This window comes from Megachile rotundata, chromosome 12, assembly GCF_050947335.1.
Source record: "Megachile rotundata isolate GNS110a chromosome 12, iyMegRotu1, whole genome shotgun sequence".
Lineage (NCBI taxonomy): Eukaryota > Metazoa > Arthropoda > Insecta > Hymenoptera > Megachilidae > Megachile > Megachile rotundata.
This window is the reverse complement of record NC_134994.1, coordinates 2,401,519-2,417,585: the sequence shown is the minus strand read 5'-3', so window position 1 is coordinate 2,417,585 and position 16,067 is coordinate 2,401,519. Positions and strand designations below refer to the sequence as shown.

General features: G+C 31.2%; 1 protein-coding gene across 4 annotated transcripts in view; it reads left to right on the top strand.

Annotated features, from left to right (window-relative positions):
- The window catches only part of Sk2 (Sphingosine kinase 2), a 295,374-nt gene that overhangs the window by 76,804 nt on the left and 202,503 nt on the right, over positions 1-16,067 (top strand). The window lies entirely within an intron of this gene.

Below are 16,067 nucleotides of genomic sequence, written 5' to 3'. Positions count from 1 at the left end.
CTGCTTTAATATTATACCTGTGATTAGTTAATTTTGACTGATTCACTTAACAAATAAATCATATTACAAGGAGTTAACGAATTTTATAATCAATTATCGTAAATATACTAAAATTCTCGTGAATATAAGAGAAAGTACAAGTTCACTATCCGTATACACATGTGACAGTAGAACATAACATTTCTTCGAGCAATACCACCATTGCCGTGATTATGTTCCCTAACTTATTCAAACTATTCGTTACCTAATAAAATTAACATATAGAATACCTGTGCATTTTAACGATAAATGTTAATTATAACGCAAATATAATTGTTTGTTATTTATGCTTAAAAATGACGTTGACTGGTACTGTAATATCGCCCGATATGATCCGCTTTAGTATCGTGCGGCGCGTCGCAGGCGCGCACGCGTAATGTTTATATTAAAAATCTGAGGAATTGTAGGAGGCAATATCGTACATATATATACCAATGGATTTGTAATAAAATTCTCTACACTTTTTGTCATTATACAAATTTGAATAAATTGTAAAATACGGTTATGACAAATTTTTTTGTTATAAACAAATTGTATTTTGCAATATTCGTTAACATCCTGCTATTATACGCAAGAAACCATACAACTTTCCTATTAGAAGTTTTAATGTATTTCGTATGGTTTTCGAGATAGCTAAAAGGGGTCGAAACTTTAAGGGGTAGTTTCACCCCTTAAACCTGCGTCTCAGCCGATAAAAAAAATACGTGTCCCTTATTTTTGCCTGCTTAACAAACCTACGAAGTTTCATCAAAATCGGAGGGGGACACTTGCGTGCCTTCCCTTATTAGTACTGGATGGCCACCTTTTGTGTAATAAAATATTACGAAAAATCAATTTCATTTTTGACTAATTTATATTTTTTAGATAAAATGCCTGAAGTTGTAAAAATGTTATAATTTACTGTAAAAATGTTAATTATATAGATTAGAATGAATATGAAGAGCTGGATGCATGTATGATGTTATAATGTATGATGAGATGTATAATGAACTAGATGCCAAGTATGGTCAGAATCAACAACCGACAACGTGCCATTCACATGTACTAGTGAAAAAATACAATATTCTATTTTATGTATTTAAACAAAATTCATAAGAAACAACATTAATATGAATTCTTTATTATGTCATAAATATAAAGCAAGTTTACTATTTAAAATTTATATAACATTAATTAATTAGAACTTTAACAAAGTAAGGTAAAGATATTAATAATTGACTTTGTACCAATAGTTGGTCAATTTTTAGAATACATAAAGTAAGATTTTTATAGGTTGTACACTTTTAATTAAAGTGAACTTCATTGCTACGATTTTAAAACAATTATATGTGAAGTCCTTACTAATAGCGAGCATCTAAATTCATTATTGTAAGTAATATGTTGTTTTATTTCTATTTCCTTAACGTTTCTATTAAGAATAATTGTACAGTTCAGGTAAAAAAAATTCATATGTTCTGAACATTTTGCGAATAAAATATATTTCTGGTAGTATAAATGGTCAGCTACTAATCGGGATGAATTATTAGTTCTTGAATTTTTAAGAATGGTTAATTTCTGAAACATTCAGCTAATTTTTAAGTACATTTTTCAAAATTGTATAACTTTTTTTAAAATCTAGTTTTGTTACATAATACACAAGACTTAAGAAATGTCTTCAGGCAGTGAATCTTGGTAATTAATGACAGAGTAAGCAGTTATCATTGTTTACGAAGAAAATTTTTCTTAACTGTTGCCATTACCTTGCTCCATTGCTTATTCAAGTCATTACAAAATAAGTTTACAGGCGTTGAATCTCGGAGTACTGTGCAATAATATTTTTGTGTAATATTGACATTAAACTATCAAAATTTATAATTATATCTATGTAAGGCTAATACCTTTTATCACTATAGTTCGATTAATTTAAACGCCTAAAGAAATCAGAAACGTTATTATTGATAAAATTCCCACTCAATTACTAATTACCACTACTCGTTTGAGTATCTGGACCTTTATCTTGGTTTGATAAAACGTGTGAAGTTGACAATAATTTCCGTTGTATGCGTTTATCGATTATGGTATCATCTATAAGTACCACTTCTGTGCGTTCTGTATAGTTTGCTCAACTGTAGTAAAATCTCGTTAACACGCTCCAGCTTAAGGTAACATATCCAACTTAGCTAAGATAAGATGAAATCGTAAACTAAACGATTAGGAAGCATTACTAAACATTAAGAAACGACATTGATCGGTAATAATCCTCAGATTTCATGTTCTGTCACGTCCAGATAGTTGTATTATCTCCTTGAATCTTACCGCCTCCCTAGTACATGTTCACGAACTCTAGTGAGCATAAAATTGTTAATTCAATTTCAACTGATATGGTCAAGCCGAATTAGATGCACTAAAATTTAAGTAAAATTTACAAAGTCAATATTATAGGTTTTGTTAATTAACACGTTTAGCGCGACGCCGATTTTGCTATCCTTTCCGCTCAAGCAGCAGCAGTCGAGCATTTTAGTGCTGAGCGCTCAAGACTTTTTTGGGATAGAAAGTGTTTGGACTTGTATTTTAGAAAGTTCGTAAATTGTGAACATTGTAAAATTCACACGTGCAACCCAGGACGAAGACTTATTGTAGTTAGGAATAATTTATTAGCTTAGGAAAAACATCGCTTAAAAACTAAATGGTTTTAGTGGGCCATAAATTTGGCCATCTGTACTTAGTCAGGATGGGTCATGGGGTGCTCGGCTTCAGGGTGAAGTGTTTGGGACTTTCTAGCCGCGCCACTTATGCTGTATCTGAGGGACCAGAGGCGTGGATTTTTTAACGAATCGCGGAAAAGATGACCGCCCTTTTGCTGAACAGGATCGCAAGAAATCACCCAATCACAGAAGTCGCCCCCATTGACAGCCTTCCTAAAAGTTAATAAAAGGACAGAATATTTCAGAATATCTCAGAATCGTTAAGAATCGTACAGAACAATTTAAGAACCTTGTTAACCACGTCGCGCGGACTCGTGACAGAATATCGTATACAGGCGTACTCCTGTCATTCAGCATTTTCTACGAGCAAACTCTTGAACAATTTATAGTTATTAATTCATTCAGACTTAGTTATAATTTTTACAAGTTTTTAGTTTAAAATTAAAGAACTTTTACACAGTGCATCTCGATATTTACTTAAAATTTCCGGGTGCACAAACAGAAAGTATGAATAGAAGATTACTTTGTTTCACTTTTTTATTTTTCGTTTGCACTGTGACCATGGTGCAGTCAGTGCACAAGTATACTAATTATGGACAGTTACTATTTATAAAAAATTTTATTGCCCATAGTACCCACAATGTATGCCGTCTAAGTGAAAACTCCACTGTCAGTTCCCAGAGACTGACCTGACCCACAGTGGTGAAAAACGACGAAAACGTGGACAAAACTAATATCTTCGATTCTGAGATATATTATTCAAATGTTTTTTGATACGATGATTGTATTAGTGCTACAAATTAATTTTTTGTGTTGAAAATCGAATTTTGATCTGTTAGTTAACTAATACGGTTAGTTAACTAATACGTATGAATGTTTATCTCGGAAACTATTTATCAAAATTAATTAAATCTTTTTTCATTTTAATCTTGAATGTTTGAACTATCATAATAATATTTTCTTCATTAACAAATTCATTTTTTAGTATCAGAAATTGTAAATAAATTTTTATTTTTTAAATTTGTTATTAACGTTTAAATATCTAATATGTAATATATAATATATGGATGTGGATATTGAAATCTTACCTACAAAAAAAGACCTTTTGCAAAGATCAGCGACGACATATTTGAAAAACGTCTGAAATCGCTGTTGTCACGTATGATAATAAGGCGCGCGTATGAACAAAAATACGTATAACTCAGAAAACCGCAAATTACCGCAAGATATCGTTACAGATTTTTATTCCGGAAGCTTGCAGCTTTCATTTAAACCTATTTGGTAGGTGAACCGAGGTGAAGATCACAACTTTTACCTTACATAAACATTAAATATGTCTATCGTTTATATCTCTTTCCATATCAGTGTTAAAAATAAACATTTTGTTGCGGGACTTACATAATTATAATGTTAAAGTATCATATGAAAAACTGATAATAGTGGATGAACATAATATTTAAAAAATAATGAACAGCATTATGTTAAACTTTACCCGGAAAAATTGACTTTAAAAAATGTTCAACTTTGGAGACTCATATCTTCGAAATGGTAATAATAAAATCATTAAAACCGTGAAAACAGTATGCACAAATTCCTCATAAACTAGTTCCACTAAACGGATTTAAAGAATTGCGATTTCCATTTTTTGACTTTTGTCCACGTTTCGCTGTTTTTCGCCGCTGTGTGACGCTTAATGTGTTACTAACAAAGGGACATCACCCAATTGATACACGCCGATTTTGATGAAATTTTTATATGTTATAGAACTCGAAAAAATATTTGACACGTATTTTTTTTTATCGGCAAACATCCACTCTGAAGTGGTGAAAATAACCCTTAAAGTTGGGGTTGAAAAAACTATTTTCGCAAATATCTCGGGAACCATTAGACCTAGACGAAAAATTCAAAGTGCAAATTTTTCTGTTTTTAAAGGTCAATAATATGGCGTAAGTGGATTTTTGAAAAATTTATTTGTTTAAAAAATATGTTAAAAATTAACATTATTTTGCAAATTTTTTAAATAAAACGTTGTTCTATTTTGATCAAATTTCACATACATAAACTGTGGGTCCAAAGAAAAGATACGGATAAATTGGAATTTTCAATTTCGCTCGCGAAATCAACAGACGGAATTCCTTTAATTGCATGCGCTCTAAATTATCACGAAGACATTACACTTCACAGAAATACAATTTACGCGTTTAGATCTTCCGTGCGTCGAACACTGCCACCAGTACGCGCTCATAACGCGGAACAAATAGGATATCTGACTCGGTCCCCATATTTTTATAAAGGACCCTTAAATTCTTTTTTTAAATAAATGAGCATAAAAAATATAATATAATACAATTAGAATACTATGTATAGAAGTCAGTCGTGAACCGAACGGAAGGTATAAAATGTACGTATAACGTCAACGACAGTAATATTTTTTTCGCGAGGGAAATTGAAAATTCCAATTTATCCGTATCTTTTCTTTGGACCCACAGTTTATGTATGTGAAATTTGATCAAAATGGAACAACGTTTTATTAAAAAAATTTGCAAAATAATGTTAATTTTTAACATATTTTTTAAACAAATAAATTTTTCAAAAATCCACTTACGCCATATTATTGACCTTTAAAAACAGAAAAATTTGCACTTTGAATTTTTCGTCTAGGTCTAATGATTCCCGAGATATTTGCGAAAATAGTTTTTTCAACCCCAACTTTAAGGGTTACTTTCACCACTTCAGAGTGGATGTTTGCCGATAAAAAAAAATACGTGTCAAATATTTTTTCGAGTTCTATAACATATAAAAATTTCATCAAAATCGGCGTGTATCAATTGGGTGATGTCCCTTGTAAGCCGCTTTGCCGATTATGTGTATTATAAATTGATGTCGACAAACCAGGTGTTTCTCACGAATTCGAATGTATATTTAAAATTCAGAATACCGACTAATCATATACATAGAACAAGAATGAGATGTAGAAATGTTGAAGATGATTCAATCGATTAAACGTGTTTGAAACTATCGATAAAATAATTTTAAGAAAAAAAAATACGCCGGCTTCGAAATGCACTAAAAAGTATAAAATAATTTCTATTTCATTCAATGATACAATTATGTAACAGATATGAATGAAACCTATTTACTCGTTAGGTAGTATATTAAATACATTTCAACCTTTTCGGAGGCGGCGCATAATTAAAAATACCTCAGTAAACGTTGCTGCCAATAACCAGTTGATTGTGGTATGACGTATTGGAAATTAATAAATCCTGAGAAAGAATACGAACCATTATAGATCTGGTAATATACGTAAATGTAACGACTGCATCTTCATTTCGCAACGTTTCTGATATAAATGAAATTGAATTGACTTCGTTCGCATGTGGAAGCCATGGATCTAAGAACCTATAAACGGAGCCCACGACGCGGGAATTACCAATTTGCGGCAGATGGGCTCTATCTTTATAGTATATGCGGCGATGGAGTCTTTCCGTCGCATACTCTATGAATCTAGATAGACCATACTTACATTCTATATGCACTAACACCTACTTCGGGGCGTGCTGTTGAGTTATATGTATAGAAAAAAAAATAGCTATACAAGCTTTGCCTATGTTTGGCTGTCCAAATGTTGACATGTCCAAGAAAATCTTTTAATTTTGCGTCGCCTCCGAAAAGGTTGAAATGTATTTAATATACTACCTAACGAGTAAATAGGTTTCATTCATATCTGATACGTAATTGTATGATTGAATGAAATAGAAATTACTTCATTAGGAAATAGAAATTATTTTATACTTTTTAGTGCATTTCGAAGTCGGCGTATTTTTTTTCTAAAAATTATTTTATATACCTTTTAGTGCATTTCGAAGTCGGCGTATTTTTTTTCTTAAAATTATTTTATTTCACGCTTTTTAGTGGAATGGGGAGAATTGTATAGGATACTGTGAGACAGTTCTTCCGGGCTTTTTTTTTTGTCTGCGTAAATGTCATGAACATAATTCAGTAAAAGACAACATGCATATTCGTTTTTCAATTTTTTTTTCGCTAATATCTCGAAAACTAAAGCTTTCCGTCAATTATGCATAGGGAAAAGGTTGTCCAGAATCATGCCCCTGACAACATATTAAAAGGACATTAAAATCGTTCGAAGTTGGTTTCAAAAGTTAATAACAATTTTTCGCTAATATCTCGAAAACTAAAGCTTTCCACGAAATTTGTATATGAACAAAATTGTTCAGAATCATGTTCGTGATAAGGTATCAAAAGCGCACTAAAATCGAGAAAGGTTTATTTCAAAAGTTCCTGGTTGCCTTGCAATAACAATACTTTGCAATTAAAAAATGAAAAATTTTTTGATAATGGTACCAATGGGGAGTCAGAACCTACCAGATGCAAAAGGTTTCGTTCCGATCGGTCCATCCAGCTAGGCGTAATCGGCGGGCACACATAGAAAAAAAAAAAAGAAAATATACTGATCGAATTGAGTAACCTCCTCCTTTTTCGAAGTCGGTTAAAAACGTAAATGAATTGACTGTTTTCTTTGACATTTTTCGTCAAGATTGTGGTGGTATTTAGACTTTCTTCTAGAACTTTGATTGTTAAAATAAATCGACCATTGCTTAATCATGTTTAAATGTTTTTAAACCAACAATATACTATTTATTTTATACAAGACATTTCGTAGTTCAATTGTCTAGGATAACTATTACTGTTTAATCTCAAAATATATTCAGCATTTAAAATTTTCATTTTTATCAATCAAATTCCTATAAAATTTGCGCTGTTGGTTAAAAATGATTTATAGTTTCGTATTCAACGCATAAGAATATACAGGAATCATTTATTGTAAGTGAGCGGTCCAAAATAAAAGTGAAAATCAATCAATTCACTTCGTTTTTAATACAATGTACAGAAAACATTTTTTACCTGATTACGTGAATATGGAAAACACAAAATGCTGTTTGATTAATTCCGGAAAATTTCTCTTACCTTTGATACTTCAATACCAGTCCTGGTTTATCTATACTTTCACTAGTTATGTTTTACGATACATAACTGTTACGTTTACGTAAATCTGACTGGAGCCTGTTCACCTGAGAACAGTTTCGTTCGAAAGTCATATATCTTTTCCGTCATCTCGTTTCGATAACATATTTTCTCTAGTTTTCTCTTCTTAGATAACACTTACGCATATTTAAATAATATTTGATAATTATTCAAAATAGAATACAGCTCGCCAGTTCTATCTTTCATATTTGTTACAAGGATTAATATCTTAACTAATTGTAGTTTTGCATACATTGTTGTTAATTTTCATTTATCAAGCAAGAAGAGAAACGTATTAATTAATTATTTATTAGGCAATAAATAGTGGTATCAATATTTCAATTTCCTCCTCGAGTTATTATCACAGCTTCACACCTTCTCAATAGACGATTACCCAATTCTGTAATTACTTTTTCAAGATGAACGAATATTTTTCAAGGTGGACGAATATTTTTGTCCACCACTGCAAATGGTTATAACTTCGTTAAGAAACATTCCCTTTGAACATAGCTTGCTTGTTTCGACGGCAAAAGACCATAATTTCTGGCACTATTAGTTAAAATTATGTACGTAGCAGTTGGCTAGTAGCCATAGCCGTTCTCAAAGTTTTATAATGTGACGGCTCTTTTATAAGGAACCACAATTTCTTGGCTATCCAGTCAAATAAAATATATTAAACATAAAACTAGGAAGTTCATACATTAATTCGCTCTTAGTTTAAACAAATTTTTGCGAATGATAGCAAAATCATGGTACATTGAATTTATATAACTTTTTACTAGTGTATTAGTGATATAATAATGTTTGTCAGCAGTATATGTAAATATGATCTTGAAAAGCTTTATAATTTCAAAGATAATAGATTTGAAAACCTTTTTCGTATAAATTTCCTTTATATATTCAAATTCTTCATATACAGGGTGTTCGGCTACTGGTGGGCATAATTTTAGGGGGTGGTAGTTGGAGTGATTCTGAACAACTTTTTCCTTTACCAAAATGCTAGTTAAAGCTTAATTTTTGAATTATTAATAAAAAACACTGACCAATGAGAGCGCGTATAGACCCGTCGCGCGACAGTGTGAGCGACAGGTAAAAGTCTAATAGTCAAGCTATTAGGTAAAAGTTAAATCGAATAATGAATTAACATGTTAAGAATAATATTAAATTCTTCGTAATTCGTGAATGAGAAATAAACCAATTAGTTGTTGTTTACAACAACCAGACGAAGTATATTGTATTTATTTTATGCCTTCAAAAAGGAAAAAGAATAAATTCACGAAAATTAATTTTGTCAACTATACTAATGAAGCAAACGAATTAATTCACGTTTCAAAACAAATGAGTACCTTGCCTATGAAATGAGATCGAACTGGAATAGAATATCTAATGCAGTACCTCATTGAAGTGAAATAAATCTATTGCTGCGTACGTTTAATTTTAAAAATACAGAAGTAACTTAAATAACACTTACTCATTGATTCATGGAAAAACTAGCTTCGATAAAAAATATTTGTGTTACCGGGTAGATCCACCGATCAGAGCATCAACAGCTGATGTCCTGGCAGGGTCAATGAACTCTCAATTTATTTCACTGTCTTTTTCTAATAATAATTGCACAACATAAGCACGACCGGTAAACGGTCCGAATGAAAACGCGTGAACGATTATTCATAGATATGTATGTTTAACGATACACTATTCTCATTATAAGATATCCGAATTGAGGAATCGAAATTATATTATATTTTATAAGAAGACATTGTTAGACTGGCTACGGATCGCGGTTTTGTTCTCGATCGCGAGGCATACGTCGCGAACGGTTGCCATGCAACGATGATCTGTTGAACGACTGCGGCGTCGATCGACAGTCATCGTTTATTGTCGAAAGAAACGTGTCGAAATAAAATATATCGTTGTTTTTAATCGAAAATTCCGTTTTCTTGCTTTCAAGATACATACAGAGGATCATGGATTTTTTCTCGCCAAGCGACAAGTTTAGACACGTATAATAAAAAAAATAGTTCAGCAAAACACGCGTCGCTATCAGTGGTACTCGATTGTTGCGGCAGTCGCGAAATAACTATTTCGTTACTCCAAGACAATAGGCAGGGCGACTGCCGCGCCGCGCCAACATCGAGTACCACTGATAGCGACGCGTGTTTTGCTGAACTATTTTTTTTATAAAAGGAAAGTAAAAGTGAATTTGTAACTTCGCTTGATGCTTTCTTCTGCAGAAATGTCTACTCTATCATGTGGGATGGTTAGATTTTCGCCTAGACCCATAGTTTTTTAAATAAATTGAAAAATATCAGGAAAAATTGGTGCGTTTTTGGTGTCTTTCTTACTTTGATCATCATTTAAACATATTTAAATATTTACAATGTAATAACAATTCATATAGTTTTATTCAGGAAAATTCACAGATTCTTCTCGTGTAAAAAGCCACTGAATAGCTGCTGCGGTAAAAGCACAAAAAATTTCCAAAGTTGAAAATTTGCAATTTTTTTTAAAGTTAATTTTCTCAAAAATTGTACGTCCTAGAGAAAAACTGATTTCAGATTCGTATTCAGCTCGCAAAAATCTATAAGAATTTCATAGTAGCCGTTACGAAATCAGTTGGCTGTTGTACAGTGTAATCTTTGTTATTTTATTATGCTTTACTTACAATTAGTAGAGAATATGCATTAATTTGATTAATAAAAATGTGTTTTGATTTATTATTAATTAAATTTTTACAAATTGGCTCGCTAAATCATAGTTTTAGTAAATTTTATATACGCAAATAATGTGGATATTATACGTGTTTTAATAAGAAAATAATTAATTGGAAAAAGTACATAATATGATAACTAAAAATATATTCAGATTTATGATGAACTAATGTCTAATAATGTTAATATTTAAATGATAAATTATAATAATTTATTTTTTGTGTATGTTTTCCTTCTCTTTCCAATCAACGCGTGCGCTATCGATAAGATGATCTAATTTAGCAATGCTACGCGTAACGCGTGATCTACTCTTGTCCCTTACCGCGTCAACTTCCATAGTGGGGTTGGTAATTCGCGGTCGATAAGCAAAATAAAAAAATGGTATATCGGAACACCCTACACAGCTGATATTCCAGTTATCAATAAAGTAAAATATTAAAATTTGCTGATGACACCGCTGAACTAGTTATACATAACGACCCAAAAGTAGTGATCATGATGTTACGTGAACACATTACTAGAGCAGAAAAATGGTTCGCAAAGAAAGAAAAAAGCATAACAAGTGCACCTACATCACATTCACGCTCTGCAAGAAACAATCACTGCACGTCAAACTTAATAACATTATTATTCCTCAAACAAATCGAGTAAAATGTTTAGGGTTCCATTTGGATTTAAGACTTACCTGAAAGCATCATATTAACGCAGTAATAAATAATAAATATATTGGCTAATCAGCCGAAAGTCTAAGCTCAGCATAGAAAACAAACTAAAAACTTATAAAACTATTATGAAACCATTATGGACCTATGGAGTGCCATTATGGAGAATCGCTGTAAAGAGTTATATAACAAAATTGATATTACTACAATCACAAATACTAAGATAGTTAATGCACCGCATTGTATACTTTAGAAATGACGACGTACATAATGATCTAAAAGTCACAACAGTTAAGGAAGAAATAATCAGATATGCTGGAAAATATAAAGAAAAAATCAAAACATATTCTAATCAAATAACTGCAGAAATATCACAACCCGTATCAGAAAAAGATTAAGAAGGCTGCATCCGGCTGACATTTAAACAAAAATCATAAAAAACAATAAACACCCTACGGTGGTATTTCAATGGAAACTATCACCCACTAGCAATGTAGTGCATACCATCTATAAGAATTAACCTAAAATGGATAAATTTTTAAGTAACATTTATAAATGAAAAAAAAAAAATGAAATGCAAATTTATTTTTGTGAAAATATATCCTTCCATTTATCCAATCTTTTGCAGGATGCCATTTTTTTAGATATGCATACTATCGATAACTAACATTCATTAAATTTCATTTAGTTAATGTTAAATCGAAATTTGGTCATTATCGAACCGAAATTCAAAGTAAATAATATTTGCCTATGTACTCTTTATTAACACTTTTGTGTATGCTCTATGTAACTTTTAAAGCAGTTCGTGTGAATTTCACTACCGACATTACCGTATTTCTTTATAACTAGTAGCATTGTGAGCGCCTCACGATTCTCGATTATAATCGTACGACAGTTGCTTAACACTTTATTGACCGGTTGTTTTTGAGGCTGCCAGTCCCTAAGTACCGGCTGAGTCGCACGTGCACTTACTCCCAGTACCGGCTAAATTTTCGCTATTCATTGTGTTGTGCTTATTCCTTTTGTTTCAAAGGAATGTAATTTTATTAATATTTATACTTTATTTTGCATTTATTTTATATAATAAAGGGCCGTATAAACTAACATTCATAAAATAAATTCAAGGTAACAGTAATTCAATTTTTCGACAAGCGTTGGCAATCGAAAAGCCTATTAATAGGCTAACGGTCGATAAGCGTTGGCAATGAAAAAGCCGATTAATAGGCTAGCGGTAGATAAAGTGTTAAGTTAGTGTCAACCATTCCTAACACACAATGATTGTCTACTTGTCTGGCACGATTTTATTCTCGTTTGCCAAGTTTCACTTCGTCGATCTATAAAATCACGTAAAAAAATGAACTGATTTTCGCTACAACTGACCAGTGGGCGAGTAAATATTATGCCGAACCAATACTGCTACTTTTCCTTTACTTAAATGAATTATGTATTTGAATAACAATTGAAAAAACAAACTCTTGGATTCTTCCTAATATAATTTAACATTCAGAATCGCTGTAATTCTTTTATATTTCTGGAGTACTATCTGGTTATACAAAGAGAATTAAAAAATTATGATGTCCCAAAGTTTAGCCAAGCTGCATATGAAAAAATATTATTCTACATTTTGGGTTTATTTTCCACGTAGATTCATTCCTTTTTCGGCCATACCACCAAACCGGAAACACCCTGTATTACTTTATAGACTTGCCTGTCCGCATGTGTTGATAAAATAATTTTTAGAAAAAAAATACGCCGACTTCGAAATGCACTAAAAAGTATAAAATAATTTCTATTTTCTAATGAAGTAATTTCTATTTCATTCAATCATACAATTACGTAACAGATATGAATGAAACCTATTTACTCGTTAGGTATTATATTAAATACATTTCAACATTTTCGGAGGCGGCGCAAAATTAAATAACATATTCAAAATAATCTTTTAATTTTGCGCCGCCTCCGAAAAGGTTGAAATGTATTTAATATAATACCTAACGAGTAAATAGGTTTCATTCATATCTGTTACGTAATTGTATGATTGAATGAAATAGAAATTATTTTATACTTTTTAGTGCATTTCGAAGTCGGCGTATTTTTTTTCTAAAAATTATTTTATTTCACACTTTTTATCGGCCGGCAAGACGTGTTTGTAGAAACAGTAGAAAATCGGCGACTGCATGTTGACTCATACACCACCAGAGGCACGGAGGCATACGTAGAATTCAATATATTAGTAACAATAGTTTTTCGCTAATAACTCGAAAACTAAAGCTTCCCCTTAATTGTGGATAAGGAAAAAGTTGTTCAGAATCGTGTCCCTGATAACATATTAAAAGGACATGAAAATCGTCCAAAGTTGATTTCAAAACTTTTCAACAATTTTCCGCTAATATCTCGAAAACAAAAGCTTTCCGCGAAATTTGTATATGAACCAAATTGTTCAGAATCATGTCCGTAATAAGATATTAAAAGCGCACTAAAATCGAGAAAAGTTTATTTCAAAAGTTGCCGGTTTTTATGCAATAACAACACTTTGCAATTAAAAATTGAAAAATTTTTTGATAATGGTACCAATGGGGAGTCTCAGAACCTACCAGATGCAAAAGGTTTCGTTCCGATCGGTCCACCCAGCTAGGCGTAATCGGTGAACATACATAGGAAAAAAAAAGTATACTGGTCGAATTGAGTAACCTCCTCCTTTTTCGAAGTCGGTTAAAAAGCAGAACTTCCCTTGCCTTACCATTAACTCGCCGTATGGTCTGTTCTCACAAGAGACATTACGCAGTTGATGCACGCAGATCTTGATGCCCTTTTATTATCATGTGGAACTCGATAAAATATTTAGTATATGGGGTGAATGGCAGTCACTTAAGCAGTAATTTTAATAAAAGTAAAATATTAGAAGAAATAATTATTACAAAATAGTACTCACACACATGAACGATCAGACTGTTATCTGATCAATTAGATAAAAACTATACAATATTTTTTTATAAAATTAAAAATTAAACAATAATATCAAGTAATGAGTAATAATGCTCACATTAGGCATAGAAAGTGTTCGCGGTAATATGAACCAGTGTTTTTTGACATAGTGTTCCAAGATGAATTCATTCATGCACGTAACTGTAACCTTCAAAGCCACGCAAGTTTGGAAATATAGCGAGTTCACCTCTTTAATGATTTCTCTGAAATCGATACAAATGAATTCCTTGGGGTACTAATAAAAATGAAGGTGGCAGAAACAGGTACAGACAACTAGAAAAGTGGCTGTGATACTTTTTATGCGACTTTTTAAGCATCGATACAAATGCTCATTCAAAAAAGATTTGAAAATTGTTGAAAAATGGTGGTTATCTATTGTACGACTTTTCAAAAATTATGAAAGAACCCTTTGAAGTATAAATGAAAAGGAAAAGTGTACAAGCAGGTACAAATATGCTAGTAGTCGATCAGCATTTGGGAGACTACTGTGTTTTAAAGTGGGATGATAACTATTTTTTTACCCTTTCATAACTTTTAGCCCTTTACAGTACAAACGAAACGGAATATGATATAAGCGAGTACAAACCATGCATAATTGAATTGCACATATCGATAAAACTTTTAATGAAAGTCAGATCTTATTCACATAGGTCTGGAATTTCGAATTAAAAAATATATTTCTTCGAACATTTCAAGAAGTATTGAACGTAAGCAAGACATTCAAAATACAATTTATGTATTTTTAACCGAAACATGTTATATGTAGTTTTCAAATTTTTTTTACAAACAAGCGAAATGAAACTATTTTATGTGTAGCGTCCTACCGATCTGGTGTTACCACTAAAAAGGAGTCCAACTGCATAAAATATAAGTATAAAATATAGAATAAACGTTTTTTTTATTCGGCGTTATTTATGAAAATATTAATGAACTGGTGAAAAAACAGGCACACCGTAATACAGTCTGCAAAATAAACGAATATCGTTAACACTGCAGCATGGTTGTGTCACTTCTGTAACAGTCGTTTTTAAAAACTGATCCTACATATTGTTACTTATTTATTTTTTACTTACTTTTGTTACTTATACTATATATCTTATAATCAACTAAATTTATTATATTATATATTAGTACGTGTTATGAAACGTGACTGATAACAAACTTTAATAAATTAATGAAAAAGTTGTCGTATTTATCGTTTTATGTGTGGTGATCAAATTCGTTTCCAAATATTACAAAACTGTTTAAGTTTAAGTTTTTCGAAGATGAAGCTACACACATATGTATTAAAAAACTTTATTATATGAACCGTTATTTTTAAAAGTGGTATAAATCCATTTTTTCGTATATTGAGTTATTTAAGAGTTTGCGTTTGAATCAATTTGAAAATATTGACAAACGTTAATTAATTCAGCTGATAATTTTGACACTACAAACCTGTTAAATTTTATTATGCAATAATAATTATTAATATTGTTCAAAGAAATAAATGATTTTCAGCTTTAAATGAGTTTATGCCACTTTCAATAATAAAATATTATAAAAAATAAAAACAAGAGAAAATTCAAGTCCATATTTTGTTGACATTGGCTTTACAGAACTAAATTTTTTAATGTAATAATTATTAATAAAATAAGGACATATAAGTACACAAATAATCAAGTTTATTAGGAATTAATTTCATCATTAACTTAATTAATGACATCGTTAAAATAAGTAAGAACAAACAAAAAGACGTTTCTATATCGCTATTTTTTCTGTTTTGTTATAGGTTTTGAAGTTTTATGCAATGACAACATAGTAATTTTGTTAAGATATTTCAGTCTTCTACGTCTTCTAAATAGAAAAATAATGTTAAATGGAGAACATATCTTCTCCTGTATTATCCAGCATATTTTCAGTCAATTTATAATTTCACCGGTTGCATTTTTTGTTTGATA